This window comes from Gymnogyps californianus, chromosome 2 (assembly GCF_018139145.2).
Source record: "Gymnogyps californianus isolate 813 chromosome 2, ASM1813914v2, whole genome shotgun sequence".
In the NCBI taxonomy this organism is placed as follows: domain Eukaryota; kingdom Metazoa; phylum Chordata; class Aves; order Accipitriformes; family Cathartidae; genus Gymnogyps; species Gymnogyps californianus.
In genome coordinates, this window is record NC_059472.1 from 121,362,260 (window position 1) to 121,375,651 (window position 13,392).

General features: G+C 43.1%; 1 protein-coding gene across 1 annotated transcript in view; it reads left to right on the forward strand.

Moving 5' to 3' along the window:
• The first annotated feature begins 4,863 nt into the window (after nt 1–4,863).
• Nucleotides 4,864–13,392, forward strand: part of SNRK (SNF related kinase) — a 41,747-nt gene continuing 33,218 nt past the window's right edge. Inside the window, exon 1 of the mRNA XM_050891223.1 lies at nt 4,864–5,103. The gene's annotated coding sequence lies outside the window, so the exon portion shown is untranslated. The remainder of the gene's footprint in view (nt 5,104–13,392) is intronic.

The following is a 13,392-nucleotide window of genomic DNA, read 5'->3' on the forward strand; positions in this document are numbered from 1 at the left end:
CCACCACAGTACCCTGGAGGGTGTTAGTCTGTCCCAGATACCATTTGTCCTGGTTGAATTTCATGAGGTTCTTGTCATCCCATTCCTCCAGCCTGAGTCCCTCTGAATGGCAGCTCTACCCTTGACCATATTGACTAGTCCCACCAATTTGCTGTCATCCGCAAACTTGATGAGAGGGCACTCTGCCATCTTCTCTAGGCATTTATAAAGATGTTAAACAGGTCAGGTCTCAGGATAGACCCCTACGGTACTCCACTTCTTACTGGCCTCCAGATAGAGTACAGCCCATTAACTGCTGTCCTCTGAGCCCTATCATCCGAACAGTTTTTTACCCATGTGGTTGTCCATCCGTCCAGACCATAATGTCCTAATTTGCATATGAGATTGTGGTAGACGGTGTCAAAAGCCTTGCAAAAGTCAAGGTAAATGATATCCACTGCTCTTGCTCCATCTACAAATCCAGTTGTTTTATTACAGAAGGCAATCAGGTCGGTGAGGCATGATTCACCCTTGGTAAATGCATGCTGGCTGTTCCTGATCACCTCCTCCTTCCTGTGCCCAGAAATGTGTTCCAAGAGGACATGCATTTCCACATGGACTGCAGTGAGGCTGATCAGCCAACAGTTTCCCTTTGGGCTTTTTTTTCAAGATGGGCACAACATTTGCCTCCAGTCACTGGGGACCTCTCCCAGTCTCCATGACCTTTCAAAGATCAAAGTGTGGCCTTGCAGTGACACCAGCCAGCTCCCTCAGCACCCTTGGATGCAGCCCTGTTGATCCCATGCATGTTTATGGGTCGAGTTCTCCCACATAATCCCTGACTTGATCCTCACCCATTGCTGGTAGTTCTCCTCCTTGAATCCTAAGCACAGAGAGCTGGGAGACACTGATGGTAGGTCTGAGGCAAAGATGGCTCTGGGTACCACAGCCTTATCTGTTTCCATTGTTACAAGATCGTTTGCCCCATTCGGGAACAAGCCCCCATTTTCCTTTTTCAGCCTTTTACTCTTGGAGTTGTGGTAGAAGCTCTTCTTGTTGCCCTTGAGATCCCTTGCAAATCTTAACTCTAGTTGAGCCTTGACCTCCAAAAAGAGACTGTACGTGATTCCTTTGGACATTTGCAGCAGTTTCTGCATCAGCCCAGAAACCTGAGTTAGCTACTCTGATGGTGGAAATGTATGGAACGTTCAAATGCAAGCACCGAGGCTATTAAGAAATGTAATATCTGAATGTCCTGCATAAGCTTCAGTATAAATTGTACTCTTCCATATCTGTCCAAAGGCAGCTGCTTTGTTCTGCTTTGTCAGGGATACTGTTAATAATTTAATAATGAAAGGGAACTAATGAGGCCTATGGATTTGAGCCTCATGCTCAGATTATCCAGTGTCTAATGAAGTGTGAATTTTGACTGAAGCTTTTTCCGCCCTGAGGGGAAAAAGCCACTCTCATCCATGCGGATTCTCCTGTGACTAATAAAGGGTGAGCTCAGACTGCAGCTTTTGCTGTACAGGGAGTACAGGTAAGGTTACTCTCCAGTTCCTAGCCCTAGTTTCATGACACTTACGAAAACATGTAATTCTGGAGATATCTACCCCTTTAATTCAGATTTGACCAGTAGGTTTGGGAATTACTAAGGAGAATGGGACAGACTGACAAAGGCTGGTCCAAAGTCATTATTTAAGCCTCATGCACTTTGAAATATCCCAACATTCTCACTACTTTGCATTTCAAACACTTCTCATTGGAAAGGTGCAAAATAATTTACATGAAGTATTAGCCTAATTTTTGAAACAGGTGAACTGTAAGGGTTCATCTTTTGAAAAACATATCCCTTCTCAAATACCGTAGACTAACAATTTCATATGTGTTTCTATACTCCATACTTTTCACAGACGGCTTACACATTCAGTATCTTACATAAAATAAGGTTGTTTCTAATGTAAGCCAGTAAGACTTCTGTAAAAACAAATATTATCCACCATTTTCTTTCTGTAGTAGACTAAGCTTAGATTTAGCAACGAGGAATGTCGTCCGGTCTGATTTGGATGCATATATGCCATGAGCAACCTCCCAAATAGATGCATGAGGCTGTTGCTGTCACATTTCCTAGACAAATACATTCAGGCTAATGACTGACAGATGAGGTGCGTTTTGCTGGGGCATTGCTAACGCGTATTAGCTATCTTGTTTTAAAACCGACGTGGAGACAAGGCACGGCACTTTTATTGCAAGGTAAACCAGGTGAGGCCAACCAAAAGCAGCAGCACAGTGCTGACCTCCCCTAGCAACCGAGCTGCAGCTTGTCTGATTTTACAGGCGTGTAGCTACCACATTAATTAAGTCTTCACTGCGAAAAGCCTCACAAAACCAAAACAAGGCCCTGTGCCACTGAAGACAAAGCCCAGTGTAAGTGACTGTATATGTGACAGGAGATTTACGTTAGCCTGTTGGGGGAATGGTATCGACCTCACCCCAGAAGCGTGTGATCTAGTGTAAGCAGTAATAAAACTGCCTGGAAAAGGGCAAACCAGCCTGTACTGAATTCCAGCCCGCTGTCACTGCCAGACTCCTTCCTGTCCCTGTGGTCTCCCCTTAAGTGCTGCACGTATCCTTGACCCTCTTCTTCTTTTGAGTCTCACGCATATTCATCTACAAAGAATCACCACATTGAGTAAAAGAAATATTGTATTATACAAGTGACCCGAAGTATAGTATCTCACAACAGCAGCGTCGCAGGTAAGAATATTCTTTTCTTTTTTCTGCAAATGTACCCTTTTCCACCCACTTGTCCTCCCACATAAGCAAACACACACGCGAACACACTGAATGGTTGAGTACATCTGAGCGGGATACCCTGTGTGGCAGCACAACAGATAACGTGATTTCCAGCAAATATAAAAAAAATCCTTTAGGCCAAAATATTTTGCAAAAAGGGAGACTTAGTAGCACTGAAGCGAAGCATCATTACAACTTTCATATGTATATGGTCCTTGTAGGATGTGCCTTCTCCAACATGCAAATGAACCTCAAAGAGAAAAACAAGTGGAAATCATAGCTATTATTAACCAGAAAGTGAGAGACAGAATCTAGACTTAAGTTTTACAGAACAATAAACATTAGGCATCATCCGATCTTAGTCGGCTCAGAAATCCAACTGGTGCGTGCTGCACACTGGTGCAAACTCAGACTTGAGAAATCAGTGATGATCAGGCAGCCAGAGGTGATGGGCTGGTTATTGCAATCTCTTACATCAGATCCATCTTGTAAATTCAGCAATCAGTTGTGTTTTATTGGTGTCAAACTGGTGTAAGAGTGGAGAATCAGGCCTACTGAATGGTCTAAATGACGACAAAATGAAGGAACTCTCATTCTCGTTAGGAAGCAGTGATCAGAATCAACATATCTTGAAAACTTTTTTCTCTATTTTTTCTATTTCTCTTTTGAAACCTTACAATATGAAATCATGAGGTCCTTTTTATTACATATGATCACACTATTTCAGTTTAGTCATTTCCTGAACTGTATTTTCTAGTTCATTTTTTTCACAAATTATTGGTTTCAACCTAAGAAATTCCAGGTTAATTCAATAGCCCCTGCTGTACAGTGTAATATAAGCTATTCACAAAGGAATGACATCTAAATTTTGTCAAAGCATGGGGAAAACCAAAAAGCATTTATCAAACATTTTCTTAAAATTGGGCTTCACTATAATGAGGTTTTGTACTCTCTCTCCGTATATCTTGATTGGCCATTTCTATCTGAAAAAAAAAGGGCACTTTGCAAAGTGCCACTTTTAAGTCTTTCCTTTCCCTGGCTATTCAAAGTTTTTCTGTCCTTGATCTTCAGAGGAAAGTCTTGCATTATTTCTGATACTCCGAGCGACCGCTTTCCTCATACCCCTTAGCACGTAGGAGCCCAAACGCTTCTGTAGCACAGTCGTTCAAGGTTTTTCCCTCCCCTTCATTACATGTACAGCTGTTTCCCTCCAAAACACCTGCCAGGCTCATTCCCTGGCCTGTTTTCTCCTACTAGCCTCAATGTCATCCTTTCCTTTCGCTACCCCTACTTCCAGCCGACCTCCACCATCCATCCCGATCCTGTCCTCCTCACCACAGGGGAATCCAACACCAGCGTGCCTCGCTGCCTGCACACCATCGCTACCTCAGCGAGCTGCCCAGGACACAAGGGGCACCATGTCTGTACTCTCATTAATACGCTATTATTTCTACCCCCCTCACTTGCGGTCCGATCAGCCAGGAATCACAGGCGCGGCCATTTCACCACATTAATTAGCCCTCCGGTCCAGCATCCCCTCCAGAGGGAGAGGGGCGGCGAAGGAGCGGCAGAGCGGCCGCCACCCAGGCGGCGGGCCCGCGGGCTTCGCCCTCTCCTCAGAGCTTCAACGGTTCGCTCTCCCCTCTTATTTTCGCCATTTCCAAGGCGAATTGCCCGGGACCTTTAGGAAGCCGGAGCCCAGGACGGGCAGCAACGATAGCAAGCCCTGCCCTCGAGGGCCGCCGACCCATCCCCGTCGCCTGAACTGCCCCCTCCTGCCCTCCCTTCAGGCTGCCTCTCCCCTTCCCCTCCCCACCCGCCGCTCCCCGCCCCGCCCCCCCCCCCCCGCCGTCGAACGCGCTTTCCCTTCCCCCATTGGCCCGCCGTGACGGCAATGGCGCGGCCTCCCCGCCGCGCAGGCGCAGCGGTGCCCGACTCGCGGGCTCGCGCGGGTGTCCGTTGCCCCGCCTCACCCCCGCCCCCCCCCCTCCCCTCCCCCCCCCCCCCCCAAACGGCTCTCCGCGAGCCGCCGCGGCCGTTGTTGTCAGTTGCGTCTCGGAGTCGCCGCGGCGGCAGGGCCCGGCGGAGCGCAAGCCAGCCAGGCAGCCAGGCGCGGGGCAGGAGTCGCCGCAGCCGCCGCCCCCGAGCCCCCGCGGCCCAGCCGAGGTTCTCCGCTGCTCCCGCTGGGCTCTTCGACCCTTTTTACCCTCTGTTCCCGCCGCGCTCCCCGTCCCCGCCGCCGCTCCCGAGGGCAGTGGCGGCGGGTGCTGCCAATGCAGGGGGCGGCGCGGGGCGCGGCGGCCCGAGGAGAAGCCGCTGCTGCAGGCAGTAAGTTGCCGGCGGGGTTGGGCCGGGTTCAGCTTGGGCTGGGCCGGTGAGGACGGGGCCGGCCCGGTGGGGTGTGGTGGGTTCCCTTCCTCCCTTCTCTTCGCCTTTCCGTTTCTCCCGGAGCCGGCCTCGCCCGCCGAGCCCAATGGCGGCCTCGGCCCAGGAGGAGGCGGTGGGGGGACGTTTCCCGGCCGCCGAAGGTCGGTGTGTCGGTGGCGCCCGGGGCTGGAGGAGAGGGGTTTAGGGGGAGGGGAGAAGCGGGTGTTACTGCGGGGACGGCGGGCTCCCGGCGGGAGCCTCCTGTGCCCCCTGGCGCGGCGGAGCCCGGCGTGCCCCACGCGAGCCCTCTCCCCCTCCGAGGCAGTGTCCGTGCGACACGTCCCCACGGCAGCAGCGCGTGTGGCGAGGCGTGCGTGTGACCGGCTCCCCGCCGCGCGGCTGACATCTGACCCCGCGCGTGTCTGTGCCCGTGCGTGTGTCCGCCCGGGTGTGTGCTCTCGTCGTCCGCCCTGGAGCAGCGGACGCGCACCGCGGGGCAAGTGGCGGCGAGTTTGCCCCTCTGCCACCCTGCTGCCCTCGCCAGCTCCGCCGCGGATTTTCTGTCTCTTGGAAAAAAGATAAACAAGCGAGGCGAAAGCCCGCCGGTTAGAGAGTCGGTCCGGTCACGGGTGCGTTTTGGGGGAATGACGGTGCATCTTACCCCTCGGAACCAGGTGCATAGCCAACAGGTTTGCTCAGAATGCAAGCTGGCGTCTTTTCTGCTCGCAGAGCTGGAGCATGCCCCTGACAGAGGCTGGAAGCACAAGTATCCCTTGTTCTTTGTCGATACGTGTATTGCTTCTGTCAGTACACTTACTGCATTGAATTTACTGCCTTTAGATTACTGTAGAAATCGGTCGGATAAGTAGATAAGTCCTGGATAGAGGTCTTTGTGCTTTCTGCTAGGTGGGTTTTGGCACCCAGATGGTAGGTACTCCACTAGTTAAATTTATGGAAGATTACTTTTAAAGATGTTTGTGGTTGATGTACAGTCTTGGTAATAGCTGAAGGACAGATATGTGTGGTTGGTTTTGGTGGTGTGGTTTTTTTTTTTTTTAAGTAGACTGAATAAAGTATCAGAGAACATCCACTAGGGAAAAAGGCTATATTGGCCTGAGGATGGTAGGCGACAAATGTGACCTATTTTCAAATTGGATATTTTTATTGGTAAGTGATGCTAGAACACCTGTGAAAGAGAAAGCTTTATATGGGATATGGAAATATAAAAAGCTTCGGGTTTTTGCTTAGGCATAGATAGTTTCTTACTGATCATCTTGCTTTCAAGAGCTTGTTAAGAGTAGATATGCAAAGAGGTGGTTTCCTCAATGGTACCATTGCAGTTCCTGGAGCAGCTGAAGTGTATTGTATGATTTACAGCCATCTAGCATGAATGAATTACATGCAAATCTGCTTACGCCTGCCCTCTGTAGTGCAGTCACTACTTAGTCATATAGGCTGCTTTTTGGAGTTGTTTATTATGGGTATATTTAGATCTTCAGGCTCTGGGGAAGGACCAGTTTAATGCATCTCAGCAAAATGAAATCTATATAAAAGTGTTTATAAGCAAATGTTTATTATGTTAGAATTAGGCAGTTCTTGCAAGGCATGCACCATTAGGAACTGGGTTAATGACTAGTGGGGTTCTTTTGATAGCTGTAAGTATATCACAGAAAGTGGGAATTCGGCTGGTAGTTATTTTTGTACTACTGCTGATCCTTAGAAAGAAGGAATCTGAAACAAACTTACAAGAACTAACATTCGTTGCTACATAATGCAATCAAGTTTTACCTTGTGGAACATGTTAAAATGTTAACTCAAATAGACTAATATTTGCACTTTTTACTTCTAGTGCATGAAAAAAATCCAGATTTGAGGTCTTAACAATAAAATCTGAGGAGGAGGAAATCCAGTCTCATCTCACATTTTTCCTGAATATTCTAAATGACCAGAAAAGTGGTAGAATGATGGCATGATTTTTGAAGTGGTTGGGAAGAGAAGCTAACCTGAATGCTGGAGTAGTGCCTGGTAGGCAAGGTATCGTCTAAGACAGCACATTCATCTGGCTCTTTTAAGGGAATCTTTGTGATCCACACCTGAGGCTTCCAACAAAAACAGGGAAAAAGGAAGATGACATCTTAAGTGGACTTTGTGATAAACTGGTTTTTTTTTTCTTTTACACAATTGAGAAGCAAGAAAGTACAGATTGAGTTTTGGATACTGAAATTTCTGTACAGGTTACTGATGTTCCTTGAATCATCTTGTGAAGAGAACTAATATTCTCATGTGGTGTGGGTGGTTGCACTGTAGATACATAGTCTGCTTTCTGATTATTTTAAACAAATAGCATGTTAAGAGTATGCATGTTAAGATGCTACTGCAGATATTCTTGTACTTGCAGTAGTCATCTTCCTTGTGCGCTCTTCTGACCAACCTGGTCTCTTCTAAGGCTCTAACTCCCTGCCTTTGATATCATATTTGAGTAATTCTTTTGCAATTTACACCTTCAATGTATCATTGCCCTTTTTAGCCCCTAGCAACTGTAACGCCAAACTAGCACCTTTGTCTTGCTTTGTTGCCTGCCTTGCTTTCAAGGGCACAGTATCCTGGTGCAGCTAGCTTTTTTCCTCAGAATGTGTGTCTCATGAAAAAATGCACTTCTTTTCTTGGATTTTTGTCTGCTTTCAAAATTCCACTGAAATGCTGTGGCTGTAGAACTTCTTTATGAACTTCTGTCCATTCCTACTTAATAGTGTTTTCTAATTATGTCTTAAAATAGGAAACCAGTGAAACATGGTTCAGATCAGGGACACTGCCTTTTGTATGTAGGGCTGAACTGCAGTTTATGATGAATATACTGATATTAAATTGCATAAGATCTTAACTTTAGTGATGTATGAGGCACGTATTACGTATTAGTAATGTTCTGTGCATCTTCCTTGTCACACTACTTTCAAGCACTTAACTGGAATGCTACAGCTTCTGTGATAATGTAAAGTAGCTGTTGTTTTAATACACATAACAGTATTATGTAAGAACTTAAGAGGATTTGAAAAACTGTATATTCACTTATAATTCTAGGATAACTTAGCCTGGCAGAGTTCTAGTACACATAAGTTGATTAAGTCACCAATGTTAAGAACTTAATGAGGAAAAAGTGCTGTGTAGTTTTTACACTTGTGAAATAAAACAGAGCATGTTTGCTTTCTGAAAAGCTGAATCTCTCAGTTGTACAGTGATCTTCTACAACAGTGTTGGGCCATGAATGTTGCACTGAATTTGACAGACTAGTTTTTGCTCTTCATATATCATTCTGTGTTTTCTGCAGCAGTCTCTAGTTACTGACTGGACTTAAACCAACTTTACTTGAGAGATAAGATGATAGCCTAGGCTTTTATAATTTTAGTTCATGTCAAAGCATGGTGAATTTCAGGTGTCTGCCAGTTCTTAACTAATTTAGGATGCTATAAATGAGGATAAAGTATTGAAACTGAGTAACTGTAGGTTGGGGTTGATCTATTTCTTAAGGCTTAAGTAGTGTGTATCCTAGATGGAAAATGTCAGTATCTCAGAGGCAACTTGAGTCAATTCAGTACTTAAGTTTTATGTTACCAGATGTATTGCTAAACAAATGAAGCTATCTGACGTTTGAGCTCAGAGATTGTTCTTAAGAAATTTAATATAAATTATTATTGCTTGTAATAGGTACTAACAGTATGTACACATATTTGCATCTGAATACTCATATATGAGCTAGCATTTGATGCTTTCGCCTCCCTTGATACAGAATAAAAATCATGTTTGTGATTCTGAATTTACACAACAAAGATCATGTTAGGTGTTACAACAGTGGTAACTTACTAAAATGTTAAGCCACACTGAAGTGTTCATTGACTAATGGTGGAATGTTTAGAGCTCCTGTTAGTGGTCTCTGCTACACTGTCTGGCAGGAGAAAATTGTGTGGTAATGTTAATAAATAGACATTTGAAAAAGATGAAACAATTCTGAGAATCATGAACATGGAGTAGATGAGGTGATTCCTCTAAAAGAGTCCAGATTGGTGGAACAGAAATCTGAGTTGTCTGTTTTCTGCAAAGTTCCTGCAGTAGGTTTTCTGGAAATAAAGATATAGTGTCCTGTCTAAAAGATAGTGATACCATCATGAATCACAGTAATATGACTTCTGTCTGATATGCAAAGTATTTCTTCATCAGTTTCATGTTCCTAGTTATTGGGGGGGGGGGGGGGGAGAGAGAGAGAAGAAAAAAGGAAAATGTGATGAGATTTAGAATATTAAAGCCTTTGAGAAGCTACTTGGATACTGCTTATCAAGCTTGGAAAAGTATAATTTTGGGCTAGGGAGTCCAATTACCATGAGTTATCTCTGTTGTTTATAAGATGGTTGATTGAAAAGCTTGTTGGTTTCTGTGATCTTCAGACTTCTTTGATACCAGGTCTTGATTGGTTAGGTTTATGAATGTCTGTAACTAAGATACCCATGTTAATTTCCTGTAGCTGAGGAGAAATTTTTCTTTCAGTGGGAACTGCAAAACATCATTTCAATTTAAACTAATTTTTTATATATCATGACATCACAGGATCTGAACAAAGTTTTATAACTGATTTACAAATACAAAAAGAAAGTAGTAGCAGATATAACAATTTGGAGCAAGTCCTTTTTAAAAGATGTTATCGCATACTACTTTGCAGAAGATAATTTAGGGGACGTGACCATTTGGGAAGATCTGGTATTCTTCTCTTCCTCTGCAATAATACTTTAAGAGCAGCTTTAGATCTTAAGTGGTGTATTGCTGAAGCATCTGATATGTGAACAGGGTGGTGGTGTCTGTTTGTATTACTTTTTTTTAATTTGTTTAGCTACATACTGGACTTTGAGAGTAGGCACAAGAGGAAAGCAGAGACAATGTGAAATCAATTGCTTTTGGAGCTGTGGCTGGTGTGAGGACTTTAAATGGTGTAAAACTATTGCTGAGTTCTCAAACCCATAGGGCAGGTTGCATTTGTCTTGTGCAGTACCTCCTCTTAGAAATGGAAAGTGCCTTGTGAACTACATTGATTATCAGCATGGTTATGAAAGTATCTTGGGCTTCTAACACATTTCACAACTAGAAGCAGTTGGAACCAATGCCAGTGACTACTAATGATGGGTTTGTCAATGGATCATTGTTTGATCACTCTTAGCACATCTGTCCTCTTAATAGCTTTGATGTCTAGTTTGTAATCATAATCTTGCTATTACTATTACTATCTTGCTATTGCTTTGCAATGTATACCTACTTCAGTGTTGTCTGTATTTTTTTCTCGTTCACCGACTTGTTGTGAAAGAAAAATGAAATATACATTCTTGACTTTTAAAGTGGAGGGCCTTGAAGGACCAATTCAGATCCAGTGGCTTTTTTTCACTTGTCTGTATTGAAGATGATTCTCACAAAGATGTCAACTATATAGTGGGGTTTCTACAACATAGTTCTCAAATTTTAGTTTGCTCTTTACTAGTGTTCTGCAAACCACTCACCACAGCTTTGCAAACCCATGTGAAAGAGGAAAGCTTAAACTTTCCATGCTTGATGTGACTGTACTGTGACTTCAAGAAAATAGGATGGCAGACTCCAATCTGTAGGTCTAAAAGTTTGTGAATTTCTGTCTAAGAAATAAATGTATTCTTTAATTGATGATATCCTGAATCGTGCAGTGTGTTTTTTAAGTTTAATTTTTCTCATACATTGGAGCTGCCTCAAAGTCTTGCTCTTAGATCTCATGTCATGCAGGCTCTCATAATTTTCTGTTACAAAATAATGTTAGTAACTTTTATTTGTTCTCAAATCTATAATGCTACCCCTACATCCCCCAACCTTTTGTTTATAGGTTCAGGAGCAATGTTTTAGTAAGTTTATTGGCCTGCCAAATACTTGTGCTGTTGGCTATTCACTGAATAATGGACCTTAGAGTTGAAGCATTCTTGTTAGCATTTTGTTTTATTTCTGGATTCCAAGAAGAGTTAAGGCTAGGCATCAGAGCTACTGATGCCTGCAATACATTCTAAAATAGTGAAACACTAACATGTCACTACAGGCTTCCCAAATGTCTAATGGCAAAACTTCATCAGCAATTGGCAGCTCATATCTTTTCAGAGCAAAATTCTGAAAACTATTTAAAACTAGGGAATAACATTAAATTGTGCAGGTTAATTCTTCTTTTTATGTTTGGAACATAGAACTACTTGATAACCCTTATCTTCAGCATTTTAGGTGTAGCCATGCTGAGTGGTAGAGAGGTTTGCTGATATATCTTGACATTTTAGTAATGCACTGTGAGGTGGATGCTGATGCTGTGGGAGATGACAATGAGGCCTAATATGAAAATAAAAGTGCATGTACACCTTGAAAAAATCTACTGTAGTGTTTTATTGAGGAATTTGTCAGGAGCAGGAGAGTTTATGGGGTTTGTCATCAGTGAAGGGGAAGATACGCGTGTATGTTGTGGTGCAGTCACGCAAAGTGGAAAATAAAGCATTAGATAGCATTGTGTATATAAGGGCTGAGTTGTGACACCGGTGCCCCCACCCCCAAGAATGCTGCATCTGCAAAGTGTTTGGCTGTAGAGCAGGTATAGATTGCCGTTGTTTCTTTGAGTAACCTTGAATGGTAGTTGTGAAGGCTTAGGTCACAGGAAGGTGGGGGAGGAAGGGCTTTGCTGGACTGTGACACCTCTGTGTGGAAACAAAAGGAGAATACAGGTTCTCGGGATCTTAAGTCCCATATTATGTCTTGAATATTCAAGGAATATTGGGTAGTATGAGGCTTAAAAAGTTTCAAATACTCTGGAGGAATTGAGTCATGACTAGTTTTCAGAGCATGTGGTATGCATTAAGTGTGTAAGTTCTTCACACTTCACTCTTGCAACACTTCATACTTGTTTCTAGCGTGTTGGCTCTCCCTTATATAAAAGGAAAGGTGATTGAAAGCCCTCTTGGGGAAAGTAGGTTGACACACTGGTGAAGGTGTAACATCATCACATATAAGTAGTGGCTCATACAGTAATAAAGATAGATTGTTTTTTAAAGGCTCATGGATTAGGCTGTGAAGGTATAGGATAGTAGAATAGTAGATAAAAATTCATAGGAAATATTAAAAAAAAGTGAAAAATTATACTTGTGCAGTTTGTATACTGAGTTGATATTTCCTTCAGTTTGCTCTCAGATTCTAATGAGTTGTACAAAATGCTTTCAGAGTAAAAAAACTGCTTCTGGATCTCTGAGACCAGTTTATGTCAAATTTTGGTTTACTCTTTCTAGGAAGAATAGCAACATAAGTCTTACTCTCAACATATAATTATGTAGTAAATAAATAATTGGTATAGATGCTGTTATTCATCTGAGACAAAAGAGAGCAAAAGGAGAAACAGGGTGAAACTTATTTAATCTGTCTTGTGGATGTGTATAATATGTACATCCACTGAACTAGTCATCCTAAACTCCTGTTATAGAAAATGAAAATGTGTACTTTTAAGAAATGATTCATTTGATCTATTTAGCTATCTGCTTTAGGGTGCAATTTGTTTTATCATAGCCTCTTATCTGTGTTGACCGAATCTCCATTTATCGTGAAGGGAGACAGGAATGGTTAGCTGTCTGTGGATGGACGAGTCCCAGTGAAGATTACTTCAGCTTTTATGTCTGTTAGCCTGATAATGCAGGGAAGTTTTTGCATTGATAGTATTATAACGTTTTGTTGAAATGGGACCCTGAATCTTCATTTTCTGAAGTAAGAAGCTAATACACACATTAAGGTAAGATGAACTAGGCTGGTCTTGCATGTAATGTGTAATATAATGAAACTTTTTGGACAGGATGAATTGCTTAAAGAAAAACTAGTGTCTCTGAAACATGCTGTTTTTCTAAACAGATCCATTAGAGGTCTATTCATCCATCTTTTAGAGATGGTTGAATCACAGTACTGTTGTTAAGCTTCTTAATAGGATGCATGTGATATTACAAAACAGCTTCTGCAGATCTCTATTACAGAGGCTGTTTGCAGTATTTTGTGGCATAGGGTATATGAGCTTCTATGGAAGGAAGGAAGGATCTGTTCTGAATCTATTTACTGGTAAATGTCTGTATTGCATAAAACGAGTATTGGGGGCGTAGCTGAATTCTCGTATAGTTAGGGAAAACTGTGTTTTTAAAACTGTAGTGAGCCACATGGATTAAATGCTGCTAATGGTTAGTAAGC